A 26,106-nucleotide genomic window follows, 5' to 3' on the forward strand; every position below is an offset into this window, starting at 1 on the left:
TTTATAAAGGCTATTTTAGAATCTTTGTCAGATAATTGAGCATCTTTGTCATCTTATTGTTGATTTCTATTGATTATCTTTTTCAATGAAGTTGAGATATTGCTGGTTCTTTGTATTATGGCCAATTTTCCAGTGAATCCTGCACATTTTGGTTGTTATACCATGGGACTTGAGATAATATGTGTCCCTTCTTTTATAGCTGCTTCCTTTAATACTGCTCAGGCTAGGGAAGGTGAGGGTACTGCCTCATCACTATAAAGTGGGGTACAGTCCAGGTTCCCCTCTGGTCTCTATTGACACTCAGGGAGGATAAGACTTCTCATTACTGCTGGGTAGAGATAAGATTTTTAGCTCCCTACTAAGTTTTCACTGATACCACTTTGGTATCAATGCCTTATTTATGTTCCACTTATGGCCTTTGTGAAATCATGTGGGAAAGAAGACGGCCTTATTACCAGTTACCTCATTTCACCATTAGGCAGTGGTGAAAATCTTGACTTGCCACTTGGCCTCTTCTCTCACTATCCTGGGGGGATGACTTGGGTTGCCTCCTTACAGATGGGTAAAAGTGGAAGCCTAGTTTCCCTAGTTGGCCTTTGCTAGCATGGATGGGGGTGATGCCACAGTTTTTTCTGTGGTATTTGGCTAGAACTGTTGTCATGGTTAATTGTATGTGTTTACTAAACTAAGCCATAAGGAACTCAGACCTTTGGTCAAACATTATTCTGGGTTGCATCTTAATCAGTCTACTGTAAAGCAGATTGCCCTCTCCAATATCAGTAGGTTCCATCCAATCAGGTGGAGGACTAAATAGGACAAAAATGCTGACCTCCTGGCAAGTAAAAATGAATTCCTTTTGCCTTATTGCCTTCAAATTGGGACAGAGTTTTTTGTCCTGCTTCACACTAAACCAAAACATCTGCTTTCTTGGTCTTAAGCCTGTTGGCCTTTGGACTGGAACTTCATCATTAGCTTCTCTAGTCTGCCAACTGTAACTCAAATGAGCCAATGCCTTGTAATAAATTATATACATGTCATGGGTTCTCTTTCTCTAAAGAACCATGACTAATATAGTAGTTATTATCTAAATATTTTCTGTCCTGCTAGCCTGTTCTTTTCCTGGTCTTTTGACTAAAGAGAACAGGCTTTTGTTGGGACTTTTTCCATCTGAGTCTGTTGGAAATTCTGGATTGAAGTTTTCTTCAGTGGTAAGTCTAAGATGAAAGAAGCAAAAAAAAAAAAAAAAAAAAGCCAGAAAACTTACTATTAAGTTTCTCCTTGGATCACAAGATTCCAAGCTGTTCAACCTTCTTCTCTACCTTTCAGAGTCTTATGTTTGTTTTTCATGTAGCATCATGGTTTTTGGTTGTACTTAGTAGAAAGAATGGAGAAATGAATGTCCACTTTATTTTCCCAGAAGTCAATGTCTTCTACATGTTTGTTTAAGTCATGTTATTCAATTTAAAAAAATGAGACATCGGGCGGCGCCTGTGGCTCAGTGAGTAGGGCGCCAGCCCCATATGCCGAGGGTGGTGGGGTCAAACCCAGCCCCGGCCAAACTGCAACCAAAAAATAGCCAGGCGTTGTGGCGGGCGCCTGTAGTCCCAGCTGCTCGGGAGGCTGAGGCAAGAGAATCGCGTAAGCCCAAGAGTTAGAGGTTGCTGTGAGCCGTGTGACGCCACGGCACTCTACCCGAGGACGGTACAGTGAGACTCTGTCTCTACAAAAAAAAAGAAAAAAAAAAAATGAGACATCAATTGCAATTGCATTTAATTAATATGTTTAACTCCAGAGAAATCTGGAGCCTGTAATGAAGAACAAATGGATGCTATCTGAACACAAAACACCACACATATGTTGTATGGCCCCACAGTGGCTCATGCTTTATTGAGAACATATTGAATTTCAATATCTTCATTCATGCTCCTTTGATCATTTGTCTACATTTACATTTACTGAGGAGATAATTTGGAAACAAGTTCCCAGAAAGCTTCACCCAGTGAAGTTTAATACAGTTTCTTTCCACCCATCCTCAGACTGAAAAATCACAATGAAAACAATGAAATCAGAAAGAAACAGAAATTCTCTATAGACACTTGGCAGTAAATTAGCCACCCACCCAAGGAGGCTTGATAGTTTTGCTGCCTCTGTTCAACTTCCAGGCTGTGTTCCTAGGCATCTCAATTGACACAAAGACTAAGAGTATTGGCCAGAAAAGAGCAGGATAATTTGGGGACAATTTTTGTAACATGGAAGTTAGCAAATAGACTTGAACTCTCATTTTTATTAGTAGTTTTATAATAACGTTTCTCTCACTTCTCAGAGTCAGGCTTCCAGCTTGCTCTCATTTTTCACAATTTTTGAGCATCTTTCATTGATGTGGTTTGGGTTCCTGAGCAAAGATTCTTCTCCAGAGGTTTAACGTGCAACATTTAGTTGAATGTCTCTTCCAGAGACAGAAAATGAAAGGCTCCTGTATCCATTCTGTAGGATGTGAAAACCGCCACTTTTTGCTGGCCTTGTCACTTGGAAAGTGTTAATTGGTATTAGTTGAAGGCAGATCATCTTGGCCTTTGTTAATACTATGTTCCTGTTCTTTTTTGCCATGAAGAAAGCACTGTTATAATTGAAAGGCAGTTCCACAGTTTCCCAGGTAGGGATGAGAAAAGTACTACTAATTTGCTCAGTGTCACACCTGCTTTGTTCTTCATTAGACCAAAGGGAACTGTCAAAGCTCTCAGGTAGCCTGCAGGGTTAAAGAGGTGTGCCTGGTTCCAGTTGTCCCTTGGGAACCCAGGCAATCCCAGAGGGCTAAAGGTAGTCATTTCCTTACCCAAAACTTTCATGGTAAAGTGTAATCATTTCTCCTTGTGACAAGCAGCTATTATTTCAATCTCATTCGTTCACTTATAAAAATATCATTGCGCATCCAAGATGTGACAGGCACCATTCTGAGCACCAGAAACAGCCATGGGAAGAGAGGCAATGCTCCTCTCTTCAGATACCTTAGACGTGGTGAGGGAGACAGATATGCAAGTAACTTCAGTTACTAGTAAGAGTTACACTTGTCATATGCTCCATAGGTGTGGTCCCGCCCTTGTCTTAGCACAATAATCAAGTAAATGAGGTGAAAGCTATGTTGATTGGTTTGATCTAACCACATCAAATTGTATTAAAAAAAATCAACACATTGTACCCCACATATGCATAAATGTATTCATGATCTCTGTGTATTTGACTTAATAAAAAAATAAAAAAGTAAATTAAAAAAACAAATAAGAGTTACAAAGAAATGCAAAGCAGGGCCAGGTGATAATGATGGGGCAGAAGTGCTATTGTATTTATTTATTTTTAAAGTTTTATTTTGTTGTTAATTGACACATAATAATTGGACATGCTTATGGAGTACAGTGTAATGTTTCTGTGTACATTATATAGTGATCAAGTCATGGTCATGAGCACATCCATCACCTTGAATATTTATCTTTTGTGTGTGTGTGTGGTGAGAATATTCAAAATGCTTTCTTCTAGCTGTTTTGAAATATACAATACCAGGCATGAGACCCCTCCCCTATACCAGGAATTAGAAGTTCATGACCCTCAGAAACGTAGCCCTCAAGACTGTAAGATACTGTTACAGGCACTTTTTTTTCCCTGTGACATTGTGTAGAAGGTTCATGGGTTTCTTGTCCCCGCTTTCTAAATTAATAACAGCTAATAATAAATGCATGGAATATTTTTTTAAAGGGAGGGCTACTTTAGATAGAATGTCCAGGGTGGCCCCTGGAAGGGATGACATTTGAGCAAAGACCCGAATCAGTTAAGGGAACAAGTGATGTGAAGCTATGTGTCAGGGATGTCACAAGGCAGTCAGTAAGAGCAAAGGCCCGGATGCAGGATATGGCTGGGTGTGTTTGAAATCAGCAAGGACACAGCGATATACCCTTACACCAGGCAAAATGGGCTCCTTCCATGGGCCTCTGCTTTAGAAAGCCTTGAATCTCTCAATCTCTCTCTCACACACACACACACACACATTGCTGGCACGTGAGTACCTCTATCACACAGAAGCATGTACTGTTCTCTGGTGACAGCACAATCTGTAGTTTTAGGCAGCTGTCCTCATGACTCACTGTCTCCAGGTTCTGGGAAACTGGTTATCCCCATCTCTTACTTTATACCCTCAAAACAAAAGGCAACTGAGTCTGAATGCCAGGGTTTGAGGTTTGCTGTGCTGACACCCAGCTTTAGAGCACAGGGAGTGAGGTTTGAAACGTGAAAGAACTTTGGCTTAAAAAAACAACAAAAAAGACAAATTAATTAACTTGTCAAATCCTTTTTCTTAGAAAGCGTGCATACAATTGATTCTTGCATAATGAAGATTGTTTCTCAGATTGTTCATCTTCTTGCTTTTCTTTCCATTTCATTTCCTGGCTCTGGCAGTGTTTACAAATTAGAGTGCTATTCGCAAGAGTTACATATGGAAGCTGAGGAACACTTTGCAATATTAAACAGCACATATTTATTGTATGTGTATGTAGGCCTGGATTTAACAGGTATGAAGGGCAATACCAAAACAACCAGATAGTCATTAAGCTCTAGACGTGTGTGCATTTTACATCATAAAAATATTGAAAATATTTAATTAAATTAAAAAAATTAAACGATCTTTCCCTTTTTAATTGATTTAAGACTTTGATATTGAATTATAATTTGCATTTGATTTTTCACCTTTATAAACAATTTTGACTACTTTAGAAAAAACTAAACTTTGAAACTACAAAAAAATGGTTCAATCTTTAATTTTATTCTTGTTAAATATCTAGAGATGTGCAATAGTAGGTAAATGTTTGACAGTTTGCATATCTTCAGTAGTATCAGAAACACAAACTATAGCATAGTTTTTGCTGTTTTGTCATCAGAAAGTACATTTGCCAAAACAGGAAAATAGAACATGTTTTATTGAAGAGTTGATTAATTAGCTTGATTTATAATTTTTAACACTTTCCAATCCAATTTTTCTGCCACCCCCACACTTCCCAGATCTTATGTATTTGGGGTGAGAAAGATGTTGGTGGATGACTTGTAATTATCCTACAGTTTTAGAAGATAAAAATATAAATATGAACTCACTTGATTATTTTATTATCTATTTTAGGTTACATAAAACAATTAAAGTGTTTTATTCCAACACAGGATATTTAGTTGTGCGAAATGTGGTCTCAACCCTTACCTCTTGCCTGGGTCCCCCAAATGTTATGGGAATCCAGATCAATGAACTTGGAGATGTGGCTGATTCAGATAGGGCTCTATAGTCATGACAAGGTATTTGATTCCAAGTTTGACCATAGACATTAGAGGTTTCCGAGCTGGGTATTGGTCAACTGGAAGTCTATCCCTTTTTTGCAGAATCAATGTGACTTTGTTTTCTTGGAAATCAAGGGATCAGATCAAAGATTTCTCCACTAGTGTATATAAACACTAAAGTGTCACATGTCATTTGGGGGTCCGATACCATCTCAGACCACAATGACATGGTGGCCTTACCTTCCTCAGGCAAGCAATAGATAGAATAGACTGATTTTCCATGATGACCATAAAGTCAGACAGTAGATTCTCTGTAGTCAGAGTGTCTCCATTGAACCCTAGCTCTACCACGTATGACGGTGGACAATTTACTTTATCTGTCTCTGTCCTTAAAGAAGTCAATGATAATATCTGCCTCGCAAGATTTCTGTGAAGATTAAGTGAAATAAACCACACACAAAATTTAGAACAGGACTCAGTATATTTTAAGCACTTAAACATATCTGCTATTTATCATTATTTTCATTTTCTTGGCTATCAAGTGATAAGATGAGAAAGACTAGATTTTAATTCTATGGGTTTGGGGATTTTTTTTTAACTGAGCAATTTCTGAAGAATAGAGCTTTCCACAGTTGGCAGTATGCAGGCAGAGGCTGAATAATGAGCTTTGCTGAGGATTGTAAATGTAATCCCAGCCTAAGAGGGAAACTGAATTTATGAGCTCTCTTCTAGAGTCAAGATTCTGTCCTCTTACTATGAGTTTGGCTTCCTGTGGGTGCCTTGGGCTTTTGGAGTTGATAATGTCATTGGAGAAATCAGAACAGCTCACAGGAAACAGATGATGGTAAAGGAGAGAGTGATGATGGTGCAGGGAGCTGAGGTGAACGGGTCAGTGGAAGTGTTCACACACAAAGCCAGCGGGAAGACATCAGGCTCTAGGTGGGATCTTCCTCAACTTATAACAGAGGAATATTGGTTGAGTAGGGGGGGAAAGAAGAGTGATCCAAGAATGCTATGCCCCGCAACCTGCCCCACCACGTCCGCGCCCCCTCACCACTGCTCCTGCCCTATTGAGAACTGCTCTGTCTCTCAGGGGAAGGGAGGGACATCTCTGAGAAACATGCATGGACACTAGACAGACGGCAAAGGTAGGGTGAACTGTCCTCCTCCATACCTCCCGTCTGGGGTTTGGATTGTTCCTCGTTGCTCATACCCCAGTGAACTGGTCCACTTCCATTACCAAGGATGAAGCAGAGACATTGCTGCTCAGAGTGTGGTTCAAAGACTAGCATCCTCGGCTTGTTAGAAATGGAGCATCTGCAAACTAGGACCCACTGGATTTGAATTTGCATTTTACCAAGAGCCCCAGGTGAGCTGTGTGCACATGAAGATGTGAGAAGCATTTTTATAATAGAACAGTGGTCCTCCACACTGAGACAGCTGGGAGAGATTCTACCCACAGGAGCTGGGTACCTGGGTCCTTCTGCAGGCCTACTGAATCAGAATCTCTAGAAATGGGGTACTGTTATCTATATCTTTTAATGTGTAATTTTTGAAATTGGGAGCAAATGTGCTCAAGCAGACTTGAAAACCATTGCTTTAGAATAAAATCCAGTATGGCCTCGATTCTGGGACTCATGGAATCATCAACTAGCACCAAATTGTACTAATTGTATAAAAATTGCTGAACCCCAAGTGATTATAGAGATCTCAAAAAATCCCCCTAGTTCCCTATCACCATGATGAGAGCTCGTGATAGAACACAGAAAGTTATTTTCTTCAACTGTGAAGTGGGGCTATTAAAGTATCCACCTTATGGAATTGTTAGACACGCGCACATGCGTGCACACACACACACACACACACATTCAATCCTTATTAATGGTGACAAACAGGAGAGAGCTGACTTCCACCTGCAGTGGTCTTCATCCAGGTGCTCACAGGGCTCACTGCCATGCTTCTTCAGCCCTATACCCAAACATTATCTCATTCTGACCAGGCTTTCCGTGTTTGCCCCACACAAAATAACACAACTTCCCACCAGCATCGTTATCGCTCTTTATCCTTCCCTTGCTTTTCACTGTTCCTTATAGCATTTATCCTTGACTGATGTCTCAGATATATATTTGATAATTGTCTATCTCCTCCCTTAAAATGTAAAGTCCACAAGAAAGAGAATTTGTCTTTCTCTTCACCATGGTATTCACATTGCAAGAACAGTGCCAAGTACAGAGTAGACATCAATAAATATTGAGTGGTTGCTTGAACTGATAAATGCACTCTGATGCTAAAATTCCTTGACTTCTCAAGTATTCCCAAGTCAAAGCTAGGAGCTATCTTCTCTACCCTGCTCGTGCGGTGTCATCTTTGTGAAGCCTTCCTGACAGACTCTTCCTACCCCAGAGAGAATTAACCATCCCTCCTTGGAGCTTCCTTAGTGCTATATTTACTCTTTCCCCCGATTACCCATTAGTATGTCTTTCTGAATTTTTGCATAGATGATGAGTTCCTCATAAGCAAGGATCATTTCTAACTCAACTTTGGGCCTCTCATCCTTATGTTGTTGAATGAAAAACAAGTACATTTTTTCCACCACAAAAGATAAATTCTTATGCATATTCAGCAAAAAGGTCTTTCTGATTTCAGAGTTTTAGCTGCAAGAAAAAAGGGAGAAAATAGGGGGGAAAAAAGAAAGAAAAGATAAAAACAAATCTTCTGAAAGAGCTGTTCGCTTGTATTCCTGAATTCACAATCCTAGATCTCACCCCTCTATCAAGATCAAAGTGAAAGCCCATTGCCTGAATTATGAAGAGTGATGCCAATAAGCTTAGAGTAGGGCAGGGAGGCCTGATGCCAGCCAGAGGATGCAAAGTCCAGGATCAAAGGGAAGCCAGCAGAATGGTTCTCAAAACAATATTGCAGCCTCTCCATCTCCACTGTGAGGGGCAACTGCATCAATCTTTCAGCAGGTCTACTGTTCAATCTGTTAGGAGAAGCATGCAAAGCACATTGATTTCCAAGTGTCCAGGCTACTCTGCTGAATAATAAAAAATAGGAGAAAGAAGATCGAGAATTCTCTTGGTCTTTGCCTACAAGGTGCATCAACATTTGCAGAAAAGGCCATCTGCAAGTGTCCCATCTTACTGCTTTCCAAGGGGGTGCCAGGATTTGGCAAGACAGTACAATGTACTCTCTTACCTTCAAACATTCCCAATATCAATTCAAAGCCTTGTATGTCAACATTTGGAAGAAGTGATAAAAATCTGCTTATATTGTCTTAAAATTTGACATTACTAAATCTTTTTAATAATGTCACTTCTCTGTTCTTTTCAAAAGTCTGCTTTTCATACATTGAAAAAATCCTTAATGTTCTTACTAACAAATTTATATTTAAATGGATTGTTTCTGTCTTTTCATAATATGAAACTGGTTCCTTCATTTTTTGGCATGCAGTTAGTCCTTACTGAGTACCCAAGTACTGAACACCATGGTAGATGCCAAGTACAGTCTCTTATTAGTGAAGGAGACTTTCAAACACAGGGAAAGAAAGGTCTACCAATGCAGCTGTGCTGGGGAATTTAACACTGATAAAAATGAAGGAAAGAAATGCACATTGGTGATTAATTCCAAAAAGTAACTCAATTATTGGGCTTCTATTTATATACTTGTCACATAGAAACATTTTTCTATCTGGTCATCACTAACCATGTCCCAAGTGCAAGTCATCCAATAAGCTGGTCTTCAGCCTGTGTAGGGAGATAGAGCTTCTGTCCTGATGGCTTGCGAATGATCTGAAAAACATTCAGTTGCTGTTCTCCATTTAATTAATTCTGATGAGCTATTGATGTACCACAACTGTTTGTCCTAATAATGAGCTCCAAAATTAGAACGGCTGCAACCCACTTAGACAGCTGCCACAGAAAATGAGTATTTGAAAACGCTCTTGGTCAAGGCAATGGGGTAGAAATGGCTGTAGTTCAGCTGCAAATTCACATGATTATGTCATAGGAGCTTTATTTTTTCATTTCAGGCATAATTAACATACCAGCCGTGCTGACTGTTAAGAACTGTTACTAGCTATAGAATTGAGACTGCTACTTCATATCAGTACAGCGAGGATAAACATGCAGCCAGAGTGCGCTAATGGTGGAGTCTATACAGCAACAGGCATTGAACAATTTAGGTCAGTTCCTTGCAATGTTTAATTAGACTAATATATCTGTTTGCAATTAATAGCAGATGTGACAAGCTAATGTGTCCACGTACAGACAAATTAACCTCTGCCCATCAGCGGCTGGGATCTGTGAGAAAGCTGCCATGCTTTGCTTCTATCCATCCAAGTCTAAAGAAAACTGCGGGTAATAACCACCTAAAATGTTAATAGAAAATCCGCCGTGTGTAGGAAACCAGTTTTCAGGCAGGCTGTCAGACTTCAGCCATCGCAACAAGAATGAACATTTGTGTTACCTTTTACTTAAAAAAAAAAAAAAAATCATTGCATTGGACTTATTTTAGAGCAGTTTTTAGCTTGGCTGAAAAATTGAACAGAGGGACAGAGGGGACAGAGACTCAGAGACTTATTTATTTTCCTGCTCCCACACATCCATAGCCCTCCCTATCTTACATTCTTTCCTTTCCTTCCTTCCTTCCTTTATTTATTTTTGGAGACAGTCTCACTCTGTTTATCCTGGCAAGAATGTCGTGGCATCATAGCTCTCAGCAACCTCAAACTCTTGGGTTCAGGGAATCCCCTTGCCTCAGCCTCCCAAGTAGCTGGGACTACAGGCACCTGCCACAATGCCCAGCTATTTTTTTAGAGATGGGTCTCGCTCTTGCTCAGGTTGGTCTAGAACTCTTGAGCTCAAGCAATCCAATTGCCTCAGCCTCCTAGAGTGCTGGGATTACAGGCATGAGCCATGGCGCCAGACCATACCTGGACCTATTATCAACATCCCCCTCCAGAGTGGTACCTTTGTTGTAATTGATGCGCTGACATTGACACATCATGACCATGCAGAGTCCATGGTTTACATCAGGGCTCACTCTGGGTGGGGACATTGCATGTGTTTGGACAAGTGTACAAAGGCACGTACCTGCCATTAGAGCACCATGCGGAGTAGTTCCACTGCCCTAAGACACTCGGTACTTTTCCTGTTCTTCTCCCACCCCCATTTTTCAGAATGTCAGATGGTTGAAATCATACAGTCCATAGTCTTTTCAGACTGGCTTCTTTTACTTAGTAATTTAAGTTTTATCCATGTCTTTTCAATGTTTGGTGTCTTATTTCTTCTTTTTTTTTTTATTAAATCATAACTGTATACATTGATATGATCATGGGGCATCATACACTCGCTTCATAGACCATTTGACACATTTTTATCACAGTGATTAACATAGCCTTTCCGGTGTTGTCTAAGTTACTGTGCCAAAACCTTTACATTCTACATTTACCAAGTTTCACAAATACCCCTGTAAGATGCACCACAGGTGTGATCCCACCGATCCCCCTCCCTCTACCCCCCCTTTTGTCTTATTTCTTCTTAGCACTGAATAATATTCTATTCTCTGGATGTGCCATAGTTTATTTGTCCATTCACCCACTAAAGGACATCTTGTTTGCTTCTGAGTTTTAGTAATTAAAAACAAAGCTTCCGTAAACATCCATCTGGGAAAAGTTTTTGTGCAGATATAAGTTTTCAACTTCTTTGGGTAAATACCGAGGAGTGTGATGGATGGATGGCATGAGTTTTGTAGGAAACCACCAAACTGTGTTCCAAAGTGGCTGCCCACCTTTGCATTCCCACCGGCCATAAATGCGAGTTCCTCTTGCTCGTGTTCTCACCAGCATTTGGTGTTGTCAGTGGGCTGGTTTTGCACAGTTGTATTGGGTGTACGGTGGCATCTCGTTTTAATTTGCATTTCCCTGATGACATATGACGTAGCGCATCTTTTCATATGCTTATTTGACACTGTACATCTTCTTTGGTAAGATGTTAAGGTCTTTGGCCCATTTTTAATCAGGTTGTGTATTTTCTTGTTGTTAAATCCCTTCACATTTTATAAAATATGATCACATACATTACATTTTAGTTATGTGGTGATAGAAATGATTCTGTAACTTTTCAACTATTGTAAAAGAGATCTATCTGCTCATAATGCACTTAGGGCTTAAGCACTTGAAATTTGGTATTATCTCCTCAAAATTAAGATTTCTGTAATGTATCTGGGAGCAGTGCCCACTTTCCCACTTCAATTAATTGCCAGTACTCAATTCTGAAGTGAGAACTCAGGGAAGAAGACAAATTTTCACAGAGCAGGACCTTTGAAAAAGAGGATTGGGAGGGTCTTAATCCATTTTCTGTTGCTATAACAGAATAACACAGACTGGGTAATTTATAAAGAAAGAAAGTTTATTCATCTTATAGTTTTGGAGGTTGGGAGTGCGAAGAGCATGACTCTGACACCTGGTGAGAGTGTGGGAGAAGACATTACATAACAAGGTACAGGAGACATAGCTTATTTTTATGACACAGCCATTCCTACAATAAGTAACCCATTCCCTTGATAACTAACCTGCTTCCAATCCTAATGACCCAATCACTTCCCAAAGGTCCTATCTCTCAACACACCACCACAATGGCAACCAAGTTTCCAACACGTAAACTCCTGGGGGACACGTTCAGATGAACTGGATATTGATTTTGTTTGGTGGGAAGAGGCTCAGAGGCAGGACTTAACTTCCTGTTATTTATGTTCCTCCAAGCCTTTCTTCAGAGTACTGCTGGGCCACCCGGAACTCATGGCAGGCAATATCCAGATTTTCGCAGAGCTGAGTCATGTGTTCTTTGGGGATAAGAGAAGGTCTCTGGGGCCTATAGCTGACAAGGAGCTCCAGATCATTGCAGAGTTTGCAGATGATCATCTGAGGGCATTGATGTGGAATGATAGAGACTCTTAAAGATGGGATATCAAGAAATCAAACTTTTCTTCCCATCATGTGAGCTGAAGCCAGCTCCCACAGTCCTCCCAACATCTCTCATGATCCTAGTCTGTTTTCCGACAGCTGAGTCAGGGTCCCCTGAATTTGGGGCAGCGTGGGAAATGCTCTGTTAACATTTCCACAGACTCCAGTAACACACTCTCACTGCTCTGAACAGTGTTTATGTGGATGAGGCTTAAAGTCAGTAGTACTAGAAAAAATGACTTTGTCATTGGAAACCCCCTCAATAAAGAAAAACAAAAAACTCCTGCCAAATAGAGAATATGAGCAAATGCAAAAAGGATAAAGCCCCTGGGATTATTTAGTCTTGAGAAGAGAAAGAAATAGTTTATTTAATGCCTCTTTAAATGTAGGAAAGATTATTATTCAGAAGCCGTATCCAGATGTATGAACATTTCTCTAAGGATAGAACAGAAACAATGGGCTATAGCTAGAGAAGGAAAGGAGATGTATGTCTGAGGGGGGGCTTCTTGACACTGTGGTTATAAAGCATTATAATGGGATACTAGAGAGGCTGTCAAATCTGCTTCCCCACAGAATTCTAAGAACACGACAGACACCTCTCCGTAAAAATGGTTTAGATAAAACCTCCCTAGAGTTTGGGGGATGGATCAGATGACTTCTCAGGGGCCCTTTCAGCCCTGTGTGTTATCATTTTAAAACTGGACTACAACACTTTCTCAGATAAGCCCTATCTGGTAAACTAGAAGCTATATCATTTCTTCTCCCCCTCCCAGGCCTGTTCAATCTTATTTCCTCTGTTTATGCCTTCCTTTGCTGATGCCTACTTGACACTTGCTCTTTGGATACTGTGCTCATGCTGTTGTGGCATGTGACGAGCTACACAGACAGTACTGAAGATGGATGGGGCATTTGCAAGGCAAGAGAGGAGATAGTTTCTCACACATTGCAAGAAGGCACTGGAGACGTCTGCACTTGGAAACACAGTGTCTAATAAAGCAAGCCTTATTTTAACAACTTCTTTGTATTGACTTAAATATCAGTTCAAGATTTCAAAATATTTTACTTTCATACTGGGGAGGGGACCGCAGATCATATTACCCGGGGCTTGGCATTCCTTTGAAGTCACACATCCCATTTTCTTCTAGTGTCATCTTGAGTGTCTTGTGCTGGAGGAGACTCGAGGTGGCTGTCATTGCCTTTGTCCTCTATAACACAAGGCAGACCCGAGAGCACGTGAATGATGCTTCAGAACATGAAGGGCTCTTCTGAAACCCTGCACTTTTCCAGTTGCAGATGGTTGCCTGTCTTTTATAACTCAGAGTTTAACAAATGCGTGTTGGCTTTCCAGGACACATCCTAACAAGAGAAGGTTGAAAATTAAGAGTCTGAGATTTACAAGGCCAAGGAATTAGTTTAGGTCACATGAGAATTCAGTTAAAGTCATCTGAAAAATAATTCAATATCTAAGCTGACTGCCAGCAGGAGAAACATTAAGTAGAAGCAACAAAACCATCAGCTTTAAATTTAAATAAAACCACCCACGTGCAAAAGGCATAGTTCTTCCATAAATAGCAATGCACGCACAAATAAATAGATTATGAATAAGTGACTTGTACTTACAAGATAATAGGTAAAAACTACAGTTCATGCATTCATGTGTGTAAGAAATGTCATTTTTAAAAATATTTTTATTAAATTAATTTGAGCCCCCGTCTGGGAGGGTATGGGAAATAAAATCTCAGGCTATTCCCATTCTCCCACTGTATTTCTGTGGGAGACCAGGAATTCCAGGACATTTAGGAGATGTCCAAGCATCATCTGGGGCCCATGGTCCCCAGTACCATGTGGCATCAATGCTGGTGTCCACCGACAAGGCTGCCGTGATCATCCATCCTTGCTGTCACTACCGTATTCTCCTTGTCCCCCTGCACGGTTTCATCAGGTCAGCTGCATCCCGACGACCTCTTCCTCTCGGTAGGTGCGGACATCACCATAATTGCTTCCATCCTATGCTGGGAATTCAGAACTGTTTCAAACCCCTTCCTATAGACAAGATAAGCTACACCATTTGCACCAAATCCGGTGCAAAATGAATAGGCTGGGCTGCTTGTTCAAAAAATTATTAAGAATTGTAAAATGGTGACATGAGGGCATTAGACTAAGAGTGAGGTTCTGTGTGACTGGACAGGTCACTTACTCGTGAAGGTAGGTGCCCCTGTGTGCAGACACCTTACATGCCATCACTAAGACACTTGTTCCTGAGCCAAGTCTGGGCTCCTCTGTTCTCAGGAACTCGGAGGTTCTGAGGATTCTGTCTCTGTACCAGCACTCAACCTGAGGTGGAGGTGGCTGGTGCACAGGACACAGGCCTCTTCTCTCAGGCCTACAGAGCACAAGCCTCCTTCTTTCTTTTTCTAATTTTTTCCTTTCCACACAAATCAACCTGCAGATGCCATCATGTCTAAGAGTATAACAAATCAGTTCTTTTCTATTCTTCACAGTATACAGACATAGTTCATTTTATTGCACTTTGAGGATAGATTGTTTCATTAAATTGAAAATTTGTGGCAATTCTGCATGAATTGAGTCTATCGTGCTGTTGCATATACCAATGCATACTTTATTACATTTTATTGCTAGGAATTATTCTATAACATGGATGTATCATCATTTGTTAATTTATCCACTTGTTGAGGGACATTGGGGTTTCCAAGTTTGGGTTATTTTAGATCAGCAGTTCTCAACCTGTGGGTCGCTACCCACGGGAACTGTGTTAAAGGGCCATGGCATTAGGAAGGTTGAGAATCACTATTTTAGATAAAGTTGTTACATGTGTTTGTGCACGAGTTTTTGTGAAGACATATGCATTCATTTCACTTCAGGTAAATATCTGGGAGTGGAATTTCTAGATCATATGGTGGATGTTTATTTAACATTTTAAGAAACTGCCAAATGGATTCCCAAAGCACTTGCACCATTTTACATCTCCACAAACAGTTCCAGTTCATAAATACTTAATACTCAATCTTTTAAATGTTACTCATTCTAATAAATGTGATTTGCTATCTCATTGTGGTTTTAACTTGGGTTTTCCTAGTAGGTAATGATGGGGGACATTTTTAATGTATTTTATTGGCCATTTTTATTTTTTTATTAAATATTTAAGTATGGTGCCACTTTTTATTGACGTATTCATCTTCTAATTCATTTGTAAGAGTTCTTTACTTTCTCTGGATCTAAGTTCTTTCTCTGATGTATGTACTACAAATATTTCCTTCCACTCTGTGGTTTGATTTTTGTTCTCTTAATGGTATCTTCTAAAAAGCAGAGATTTTTTTTTTTTTTTTTTTGTGAGACAGAGTCTCACTATGTTCCCCTCAGTAGAGTGCTGTTGCTTCACAGCTCACAGCAACCTCCAACTCTTGGGCTTAAGCGATTCTCTTGCCTCAGCCTCCCAAGTAGCTGGGACTATAGGCGCCCGTCACAACCCCCGGCTATTTTTGTTGTTGTTGTTTTTATTGTCATTTAGCAGGCCCAGGTGGGGCTTGAACCCACCAAACTTGGTGTATGTGGCTGGTGCCCTAACCACTGAACTAAAAGCAGAGATTTTTGACGTTCAATTTACCAATTATTTTTCTTCTATTGTAATACCTTTTGTGCATAAACTTTGCCCTCCCTGATGCTGGAAGTTTTACTGTTTTAGATTTTACATTTAGATCTCTGGATCATTTTGAGATAATTTTAGTGTATATGACGAGGTAAGGGTCAATATTCTTTTTTTGCCACATGGCTATTCATTTGATCTAACACCGTTTGTTGAAAAGTTTTCCTTTCCCTCATTAAATTGTTTTTGCATCTTTGTCAAAAAGCAGTTTACCATATATAGTTGATCTATTTTTGAACTCTCTCTTCCAATGATTTATATGTCTATCTTTCTGCCAATATCAATCTATCTTAATTAATGTAGCTTTATAATAAGTCTTGGAATCAGGAAGATAAGGCCTCCATCTTTGTTAGTCCTAAAAATTATTTTGATTTTTCTAGGTTGTTTCTATTTCCATGTACATTTTAGAATCAGCTTATCCAGTTTTATACCAAAGGCCTATGGGATTTTGGTTGGAATTTTATCTGTAGATCAGTTTGGGGAGAACTGAAATCTTAACAATGTTGAATCTGCTAATCTATGAACAACAATACTGTTTTTAAACAATACTGGTTTTACATGTAACTCTGGTTTCCTAAACCTAACTAACTTGCACAATCCACATATGAAAATTTATCCATCCATCTATTCATTTATTTACTCATTCAAAAAGTATGAAATGTTTATCAGGCTCCCTTTTGGGTGCTTGGGATATAGCATTAAACAAACAAACAAAAAAAAACATTCTTTGGTCTCTTGGAGTTTACAGAGTTACCTTAAAAATCAAAACTTCAGTTCCTTTCTCTCCATCTGCTGATGAAGGACCTTGGCCTCTTATGCATTTCTGGAGGCCAGGGAGTGTCCTACATGTGATCAGGAACAAATCTCATCAGCTACCAAAGAACATCCTGGGGGAACCACTGTAGTTTCAACCAGGTCTGTTGTTTCAATCCAGTATCACCTTTCACAATCCACTCCATGTCCTGCTACTATGAAGACTGCCTGGCCCTAAGAATTCTAGCCCAGGAACTGCGTTCATGACCCTTTTTGGCCCAGAAAGAGAATAAGACAGAGCTGGTTTTGTATCTCTGAGATAGATGTTAACTTTATCCCTAGATGACAAATAAGAAAACTAAAGATCCATTATGGAACCATCCAATCAGGCTAATTAGCATATATATCACCTCAATTTTTTTTTTTTTTTTTACCATATCTTTGTGTATGGAGAACATTTAAAATTCTTTCTCCTGATTGTTTGAAACACACAATACCTTATTGTTAACTACAGTCAGCATGCTGTTCAGTAGATCACCAGGATTTACTTCTCTTAACCTAAATATTGTACCCTTGAGCAACATCTCTCCTTTCCTCACCTACTCTTCCATAAATATGTACAAATTATTATTTTTCAATTAAAAATAAAATGGAAGGAAGGAAACTTAGATCCGGGGATGTTTAGGTGTTCAAAGCCACATAGACAATAAGTGACAGGATTTGGATTCAAATTCAGATCCAGATAGGATCAAGTCAGTTGTTTCCACTGTATATTGTTGCTTCACAGCCCTGTAAATAGACATATTCACATACAAATGCACAACCTCAAACCTTACAGAAAATGTATGCGTGTTAATGGAACAGGCTGTTGATTTCCTGCTGTCAAAGAAGCTAGATGGTTCTCTACCTTCATCTCAAAAGTCATAACAGGAACAGGACTCTCATACTGAACAGTGTCCTTTGACAGCAGGGTCCTTAACCGAATTTCCTTAGATGGCCTTTAGGGGGAGTCAGGGAACTCTCAAAAACATCATGCAAACGTGTATGTATCTTTGCACATTTTATGGTGCAAAGATATGCAATTTACATGTTTCCTAAAATGATTCTGCCACTTCCAAAAAAGTTAAGAGTTACCCAACAAAACCTGTCTTTAGGCCACCCTGTCTGGGGCAAGCAATCTACTTTTCAACCAATATTTGCTTATTGTACACAGACAGGGAAAGCCTTGGCCAGCATTTATTGTCAATTAAGAAAGTAGGACAAAATATTAAGTGGTGAATGTGTGATAGGAAGAGGACAAGAGAGCTACGGCTGTTGAGAGGAGAGAGGGCTCATCATGGGGTCCTCAGGGCAGCATTCAGGAGGTGAGATGGAAACTGAAACTTGAAAGATGAATTTTCCAAGATCTTGCTCTCAGGTATAAATAAGAATGAAAACTTTTGCTCCAGGGGCCTGGTTCAGTATCAGTGGGTAACCAGGCAGCTGTGGCCACCAGATTACTGCTAAATGCGACTTGGCTGTTACTGTAGTCCAAGGTCATCAGCATTCAGCGAGGACCCTAGCACAGAGGGGGAAAGGAAAGCCACATTGAAAAGAAGATAAAAAGAACGCAGCCAGCAGAAAATAAAATGCCTTGAGTCTATTTTGCAGACTCAAACCCACTAATCGATCGTTCTGACTTTAAGTTGAGCTAACACAGGACATAATATACACCCAGATCAGTAGAAGCACATAGACATTTTGACATAATATAGCCATGGAAAGAAAGTAATTTTAAGGAAGTCATTAGGTCCTTTGGCTAAAGGAACTGCCCAGCAGCCCACATCTCAACTGCCAAATCTGAGTCAGACTCGGGCATCAAATCTGAATTTGTACAGAAGCTAGTGGGTCCAGAATTAGACACACTGATATTTAAAGCAGGTTTTCTATTTTTAGTTGCTTGCTGAACATCTGTCAGCCTTTCTTAATAGCCTGCTCGGTAGAAGAGAAGGAGAAAAACAGCATAAAATCATTTTGTTGTTCAATACCATGATTAGTTTTCTCAAGTTGACAGCCAGCCTTAACAAGATTCTCCTCTTCAGGAAAGGTTCTTTTGACGGATGGTGTCCCTGTGGCCCTGAACTGAATAGCAGAAGCAAGAAGGAGGTGAATTCTATGGTTAGAGAGTCTTTTTCCTGCTAACTTGGGTGTAATTGATAAAAACCCCATACCTAATATAGCCCCAAAGTGCAAGTTCAAGAGAAAGGGCAGATTTATTTTTTGCTTTGTTTTAATTGAATTATCCCTGATTTTATTCCTTCTGAACCTGAACTTGGTAACAAATAATAACCAGCTATAGCAGCCAAGTTTAATAAGTCACAGTACATTTTGGAAGAAAACAAAAACCTTTCCAAATCTCAACTAAAAAGCAAGAACAAAACCAAAATGGCATGGTGCCTGCCCAAACAAAGAAATCAGTCACTGGTTGAAAAAGTGAGAGACTCAGGTAGGAATATGGAATTGTAAAAATCTAGTAGGAATATGGAATTATAAAAATATCATCACCCAACAAATTATCTCAAGAAATATCCTACTTTTTTCTCCTTAACAAACCTGGAAAGATTTAAGCCTGGCTAAAACTCAAATTTCTCTATAAAAATATGCCACACTTTTGCCAGAATGGTAGATCACTTTCCCTCTGTAGATGGACCCTTTGACCTTAAAGTCACCTGATTGGGATCAGTGACAGCCTTGCTTTGTCAAGCTGTTAATGGCAGGCTGTGTGAATATGTCTTTGAGAAAAATACGGGAAACTCAGGTAAGATGTCAGCCTGGCAAGAATTCATTTAGGATTTTAATAGCAAGAATGACCCATAGGCTGGAAGAGAGCTTTGAAAATAGGAAGGGAAGAAACTCTCTCTATTTACATCTATAGAAGCATACTTACATGTAAGCATATTCACATATTTATACATTTTGTATATAAATTTTGTATACTCATTTCATAGAACCTGTAACTATCTGTGAATCAGCTCAGGGATAACATCTGAGCGGCTCTCATCACCTGGGCTAGGACATTGCAGCTTTATGAAATATAAATGTTTCTTACAATTTTCTGTTTGAAAATGAGCATGAATTTAAAGACATAGCTTCACCAAAACTAATCATAAAACGATTTTTAAAACCAAAAATATGAAGCAGAAAAATAAACCACACTCAAGTTTCTTAATAACAATGGCACATTTAGTTATGAAGCATAATTGAGCATGGAGTAGAAACAGTTATTGAGGTATTCAAGAGGACTTAGTGATTGGGGGGGAACCATCTGATGACCACCTCCCATCCCATCTCGTCCAATAACTTATTTCAATGAGCATTTACAGAATCTCTACCATATGCCGAAAAGTATTGTATCCATTGGACATGCAGAGAGGTGTGGTGTGTGAAGCTCTGCTGTACTGTTTCACGTCATCCTCAGATTGCTGATAGAAGGGTATTCTTTCCTAGGGATTACAGCAAGACCTTTCTTCTCTAACTTCTAAAGCTCAGAATCAGAGCACATCTTCCTGTCAATGCAAAATACTAAAAGTGAGCACACATCTTCATCAACAATTATTTTAACTGAATATTGTCACTAACATAGAATACAATATTATTATAATAGATTGTGCTCCAACAGCCTGTGTGCAGTGACCACTCAGACTGTCCTTCAGTTTTAAGCCACTTGTGCCGTTATTACATTTTGACATATACCTTAATAATACCTACCATTGTTTGCTATATATGGGGTTCTGGACCGGACACATAAATATATTGCCTGTTTTTTTTTTTTTTGGAGACAGGGTCACTCTTCTGTCACCCAGACTAGAGTGCAGTGGGTGTTATCATGGCTAACTGTAACCTCAAATTCCTGGACTCAAGTGATCCTCCTGCCTCAGCCTCCTAAGGAGCTGTGACTGTAGGTACATGCCACCACCCCCAGATAATTTTTCTATTTTTGTGTACAGATGAGGTCTCATTCTTGCTAAAGAACATCTGAAACTCCTGACCTCAAGTGATGCTCCTGACTCAGCCTTGCAAAATTCTGGAATTACAGGCATGAACCACCATGCAGGCCAATATATTACAATAACTATTTAACTATTATAACCATTTGGATTTTTTTTTTAAAAAACCTACATTGAGTATGGAGGGGTAAGCAATCCTGCCAAAATACAATGGTGAGTGAGTGACGGACCTTGGACTTAAACACTGGCCTCAGTGATTCCAAACCCTAGTCCTCAGACTCTATGCCTACAGTTAAATGCCATGGCTTACCCTGGGCTTTCCAAAACCTTAAAATGTCTGATGCATGGGTTCCCATCTCTGCCAATTCATGTCCTCACTTCCCCCTGAGCCATTTCAGACAGTCTTTCTTTATGATTATCCATCTATTACCACGACAGCTATTCCAGGCAGATCCAGAATCCCACAAATAGAAACACTGGCTGGCTGTACTGCCATCAGGATTACTAGCTATCAGGTTAATGGGGGAGAGATGTTTAATGGGTTGGAACTCCAGATTCTTGGTAAAGGTCATTCACATTTGTAGTGGATAAAATGCGATAAACAAACTTTAATAGCATGTGACTTTTTCATTGGCTGAAAGCCTGAGCTTTCAAGGAAGCTTTATATTTTAAAAAAATTATAACAGATGTATCAAGGTATAACTGAGATACAAAGAAAACCCTGCACATATTTAATGAATACAATTCAGTGAGGTTAGCCGTGTGATGAGTTTGGACCCATGAAACTATCAGCACAATCAACGTAATAAACCGTCACTCCCAAAGCTTCCTCATGCACCCTCTTTGTGGTAAGAACAATTAAGATGAGATCTACCCCCTTAACAAGTTTTAGAATTATTAAATGTTATACCTTGACAAAAATAAAACTAAACAAAAATGTCACTTAATAAACTATTTATGTGCTTGCTGACCAAAAGTCTCTGTCTATAAGGTAGATAATTGAAAATAAATAATGTGGGTTGTCTTGGGAGCCTCCTGCCCCTATAACCCGACAAGCAGGGATTATTTTTAAGTGATTGATGATGAATTATCTAACATCTCATTGGGGCACACATTCAGTGAGTTATTATTGGTGCAACTGGTCATCAATTCCAACTTTAAAAATAGACAACTAATTGGGTTATATACATTATAGATCGAAATCTCTAGATGAAAAGCAAAGCTGGTCATTCTATTAGAAATTCTATTCTATTCTATTCTATTCTAATAGAATCATTCTATTCTAATAGAAGATTCTATTCTTCTGTCAAGGGGCGTAAATAACAAACCAAAGTGAAGATAGTTTTGATAAAATACCCTTTTTTCTTATAACAAAAAGATAGTGTTGTATTTTTAATAGTATTTTAAGTAGAAATGCCATCATTGTTTGACTTTATGTAATCCACGATGCTATCGGGGGACAAGGAGGTGGTTAGTGAAGCTCTTCAGAGAGGAAAAACTGTGTGTTCAGAAACAGCAGACAGCAGACACAAAACAGAGAGCACCCACCTGTGTTGACTACCTGTTTACATAACCAGTGAATATAAACTTCTGGATGGTAAAATTTCTCACACAAAGGCTAAATCACAAAATAAAGGGATGAATAAAAGGAAGCCATTAATAGTCACTTGAAACCAAATCCATATAAAGAGCAAATAAAATACTAGCCTGTTAAAGCTTGCTGTTTAACTTTAAAGAAAGAGGAAGCTTTAAAATATTTCTTTTAATACTCCTCAACTTTCACATCTTGCATTGAAGCAGTTCTTTTTTTTTTATTTTCTCTACAGTGATATAATCAAAGGAGAAATATATGAGAAGCCCGATAATTTTAGAGTCTTCATTTCAAACCATTAAAGCTAAATTGCATAATTTTCTTTCTAAAGATTGAAGCTCTCCAAAAATGAACAGATGAAAGGTCTTAGCTTTCAAGGATACTTGTCCATCCACTTATACAAATAACATATAATAACATGCATTCGAAGACGAGTTATTTTTCCTTTAGTATTTCAAAACAGTACTATTTGATGCAGTCTAGGTCAGTTATTAAGCCCCTCATTGCTCACCCATCAATCGCAGGGTCAGCACTGTGGAGGTTTGTAGAGCTGCATTACTGAGCCACAGTATTACCAAACAATGATCATCATATAAAATTAGATTCTCCATCAAAAACAAAATTTTTGTGGCTGAAATTATGATTCTGGGTACAGGCCTGAATTCAGCTCAAGCATCAACATTGATGCAAAATTGATGAAACTTCCAAGTGAAATTGCATTGTTTGATCTTCACAGCCCTGGAATAACATAGCCTAAAGCTACAGTTTCTGTAAACTTACTTTGCACAAACGACTTAGCCAGTACGGATGTATTGACATAGAGTGCCCATGAATGACATTAGGGCTACTTAGAAAAGAGACAAAATAACAGCAAAAGAATGTAGCAATTGGTTCTGAAAATTACCTTTTTCCAGTGAACCTCTCTGAAAAATTACCTTTTTCTGCTGAATCTCACTCAGAAATTACCTTTTCCAACTGAAGCTCTCTCAAAGTGCCTTGATGTTAAGCAATATAGTTTTAAGTTGAAAATGTCACAAGGCCATGAAAAGAAATTGATAGAAAATTTCAGGGTTCCTTGTTGATATTTGAAGCAGCCTGTGGATTTTTGTTCTTTAACACAGATCTGCTCTGCTGTGCTACCACTTTGATTTCTGTATTGCCAAAAACAGCATGCTTCTAGGCTTAATGGCTTCACAGAGAAGAGTATGAAGGTGATTTAGTTATTGCTGCTGAGTTTCTGTTACCAGTAGGAAATTGGTAAACAGATGTTTTCGAAATCCTCTCCATTCACCATGGAACTTTTTAAAAGTGCACTAAATAAAATTTTGAAGTTTCCTTATCCTTTAAAAGAAACTATAATTCTATTTACTACAGTATCCTTTCAGAAATTATGCACTTGAGGCTCAGGGGTGTTTGTGTGTGTGTCAGAAGGGATTTTTATTTCTTCAGTCAAAAGATGCAGGAAAGGTATCATGCCCATTGGACGAATCGCTGGACTGGACACCCAACACCTGAGTTCTATCCTCAGGGCTGCCTCTCCCACTACCATGACCTTGGGCAAGTCCTTGTGGAATAAGCAAACGGAAAGAATGATGTCCAAGGTTCCTTTCAATTCTAACATTCGACACTTTCCTTTTAGTCAGGATTTAAAGATAAGGTGTTTCATGGTGGTTATTGTTTATAATTACCAGTATTGCTAAAAGAGAATCTGTCTAAGTTTTTTGCCTGTTGTTTGTGGATGTGTAAGTGTGTGTATCCTTTCAAAAAGAAAAGCAATGCTCCCTGTTTGGAAGGCTTTGGGTAGGATCTCTTACAAAGACAGAGGGATGGCCTAGGTAAGGTACAGCCAATTACAGTTCTTGAGAAACTGTCAAAGTAATTGACCCTTTCTTGACATACAGAGGATTTGTTTCTCTTTCCGGCTTACTTTTTCTTCTTTCTCCTCCTTTACCAGTCTCCCTGCCTGTCTGCCTCTTCCTCAGCTTCAGTCCCCCCTCTCTCAAAGGCTCTTTCCCTCTTCTCCCTTTTCTAACTTAACTCCCAGCCTTTCAATTTCTCCCCAAAGGACCTACTAGTAAAACTCAAGACTAAAAATACAGTAGAACCTCCACAGCTGGCCATCTCCCTTACACTAACCACCTCCTTAAGTTGACTACATTTTCACGGACTGCACATGCACCACACAGACACATTAGTACAGTAGGCCTAGTTCCTTATGTTGACCACCTCTGTTGGCCAGGCTTAGCAATCCCTTGAGTGGTCAACTTACGGAGGCTGTACTGTAATATGAACTGCTGTAATAGATCAATCTTTAATGTTGCTGTCCACTGGCCTAGTCAGAGACACGGAGGCAGACACTGCAGACAAAATGAATGATTTATTAAGGGAGGGCTGGTGCTCGCTCAGGCACAGCAGCAAATGGCCATCCTTATTCACATTCTCATATACCCCAAATCATCAGATAGAAATAATCCAAGAACAAGGAAGACAAAAGGTAAAGATGCCTTATCAGGGTTAATCCAGTTAAGTACACACACCTTTCTAAACCAAGAATATCTTGTTTAGAGATAAACAATAATGGAGATGAACCACAAAGGGCTGGGTTGTCTGTTTTGTTTGCCTGGTTCTCTATACAATTAACTGAAAGTTTTTGTGTAAATAGAGGTAGGAGATTAAGTGCAACGGTCCATTGCCCGAGGCAGATGCTCTGTCTCCAGCTATGACTTGGCGAGAGCCCTACAGGACATTTTTTCCTTTAAGGCATGACTGCCTGCATTTTTCAGCAAAGCCGCTTATGTGAGCTGGGGGAGAATATCCCCCAAAACTCACACCTAGCCCAAGTACTGGAAATGTCCCTTCTCAGGGTCTCGTAACTTCAAGGAGCACAAATGAGACTGATTTACCTACAAGGGTGCAGTGGACTGTGCCCCTTCACTTTAATATTTTTTCAAATTCATAAAATAATTAAAATTTGAGGTATACTATTTTAGCTAAGTGCTTAATTGTCAATATCAACTAAAATCAATATTCTGCCCAAACTGAGTATAAAACTGAGATTACGTAAATTTTGGGATGTCAGAATGCCTGAATTATGATATTTAAAAATTAATTATACCTCTTGGGTGTGGGACACAACAGCAAGAGGGACTCTACCTAACAAACACTATAACCTAGTTGTACCCTCACATTAACCTGAAAAAATAAATCATACAAATTTGCAATCAGTGTAAGCTGCCTTATTGTACCCTCAATGAATCCCCAACAATAAACAAATAAATAAATAAATAAATAACAAAAAATAAAAAAAAATTCATTATGGTTAGAATTTATTTTTTAACATTTTTAATAGCTTAATTGATATATATTAATTTCAAGGTTAAAATATAGGAATAATAATTCCTTCATTTGCTCAATTGCTAAATTATCCTTACAATCTTTATCCTGTATATTTGTGTTACTATATAAATGCTCACTTTCAAGTGGCACACTTAATAGTTCATGAACTGTTTTGTGCAAAGCAAAAATACAAATTCGAAAAACACTTGCAGTGCATTTTCTAGGAGAAACTACGTATTTATGTTTCATAACATGGGCAAAGCTTAAAAATCCTTCATCTTTGATTATAGAATATGGTTAGCCATTAAAAATAATAATCACAAAATATTTTAGCCTTCATGGATCCAAAACTACAAGATATCATCTTATGAATAGATTTTTGTAAAGCCCATCATTTGGAAACTTTGTTTATGAGAATAGTCAAACTGTTTTAGTGACCTCATTTTTTTCTCGAATGTTTTCTTCTTTCATTATGCACTTTATAGTTCGTTGTTATTCATGATAT

This window comes from Nycticebus coucang, chromosome 5, assembly GCF_027406575.1.
Source record: "Nycticebus coucang isolate mNycCou1 chromosome 5, mNycCou1.pri, whole genome shotgun sequence".
NCBI lineage: Eukaryota > Metazoa > Chordata > Mammalia > Primates > Lorisidae > Nycticebus > Nycticebus coucang.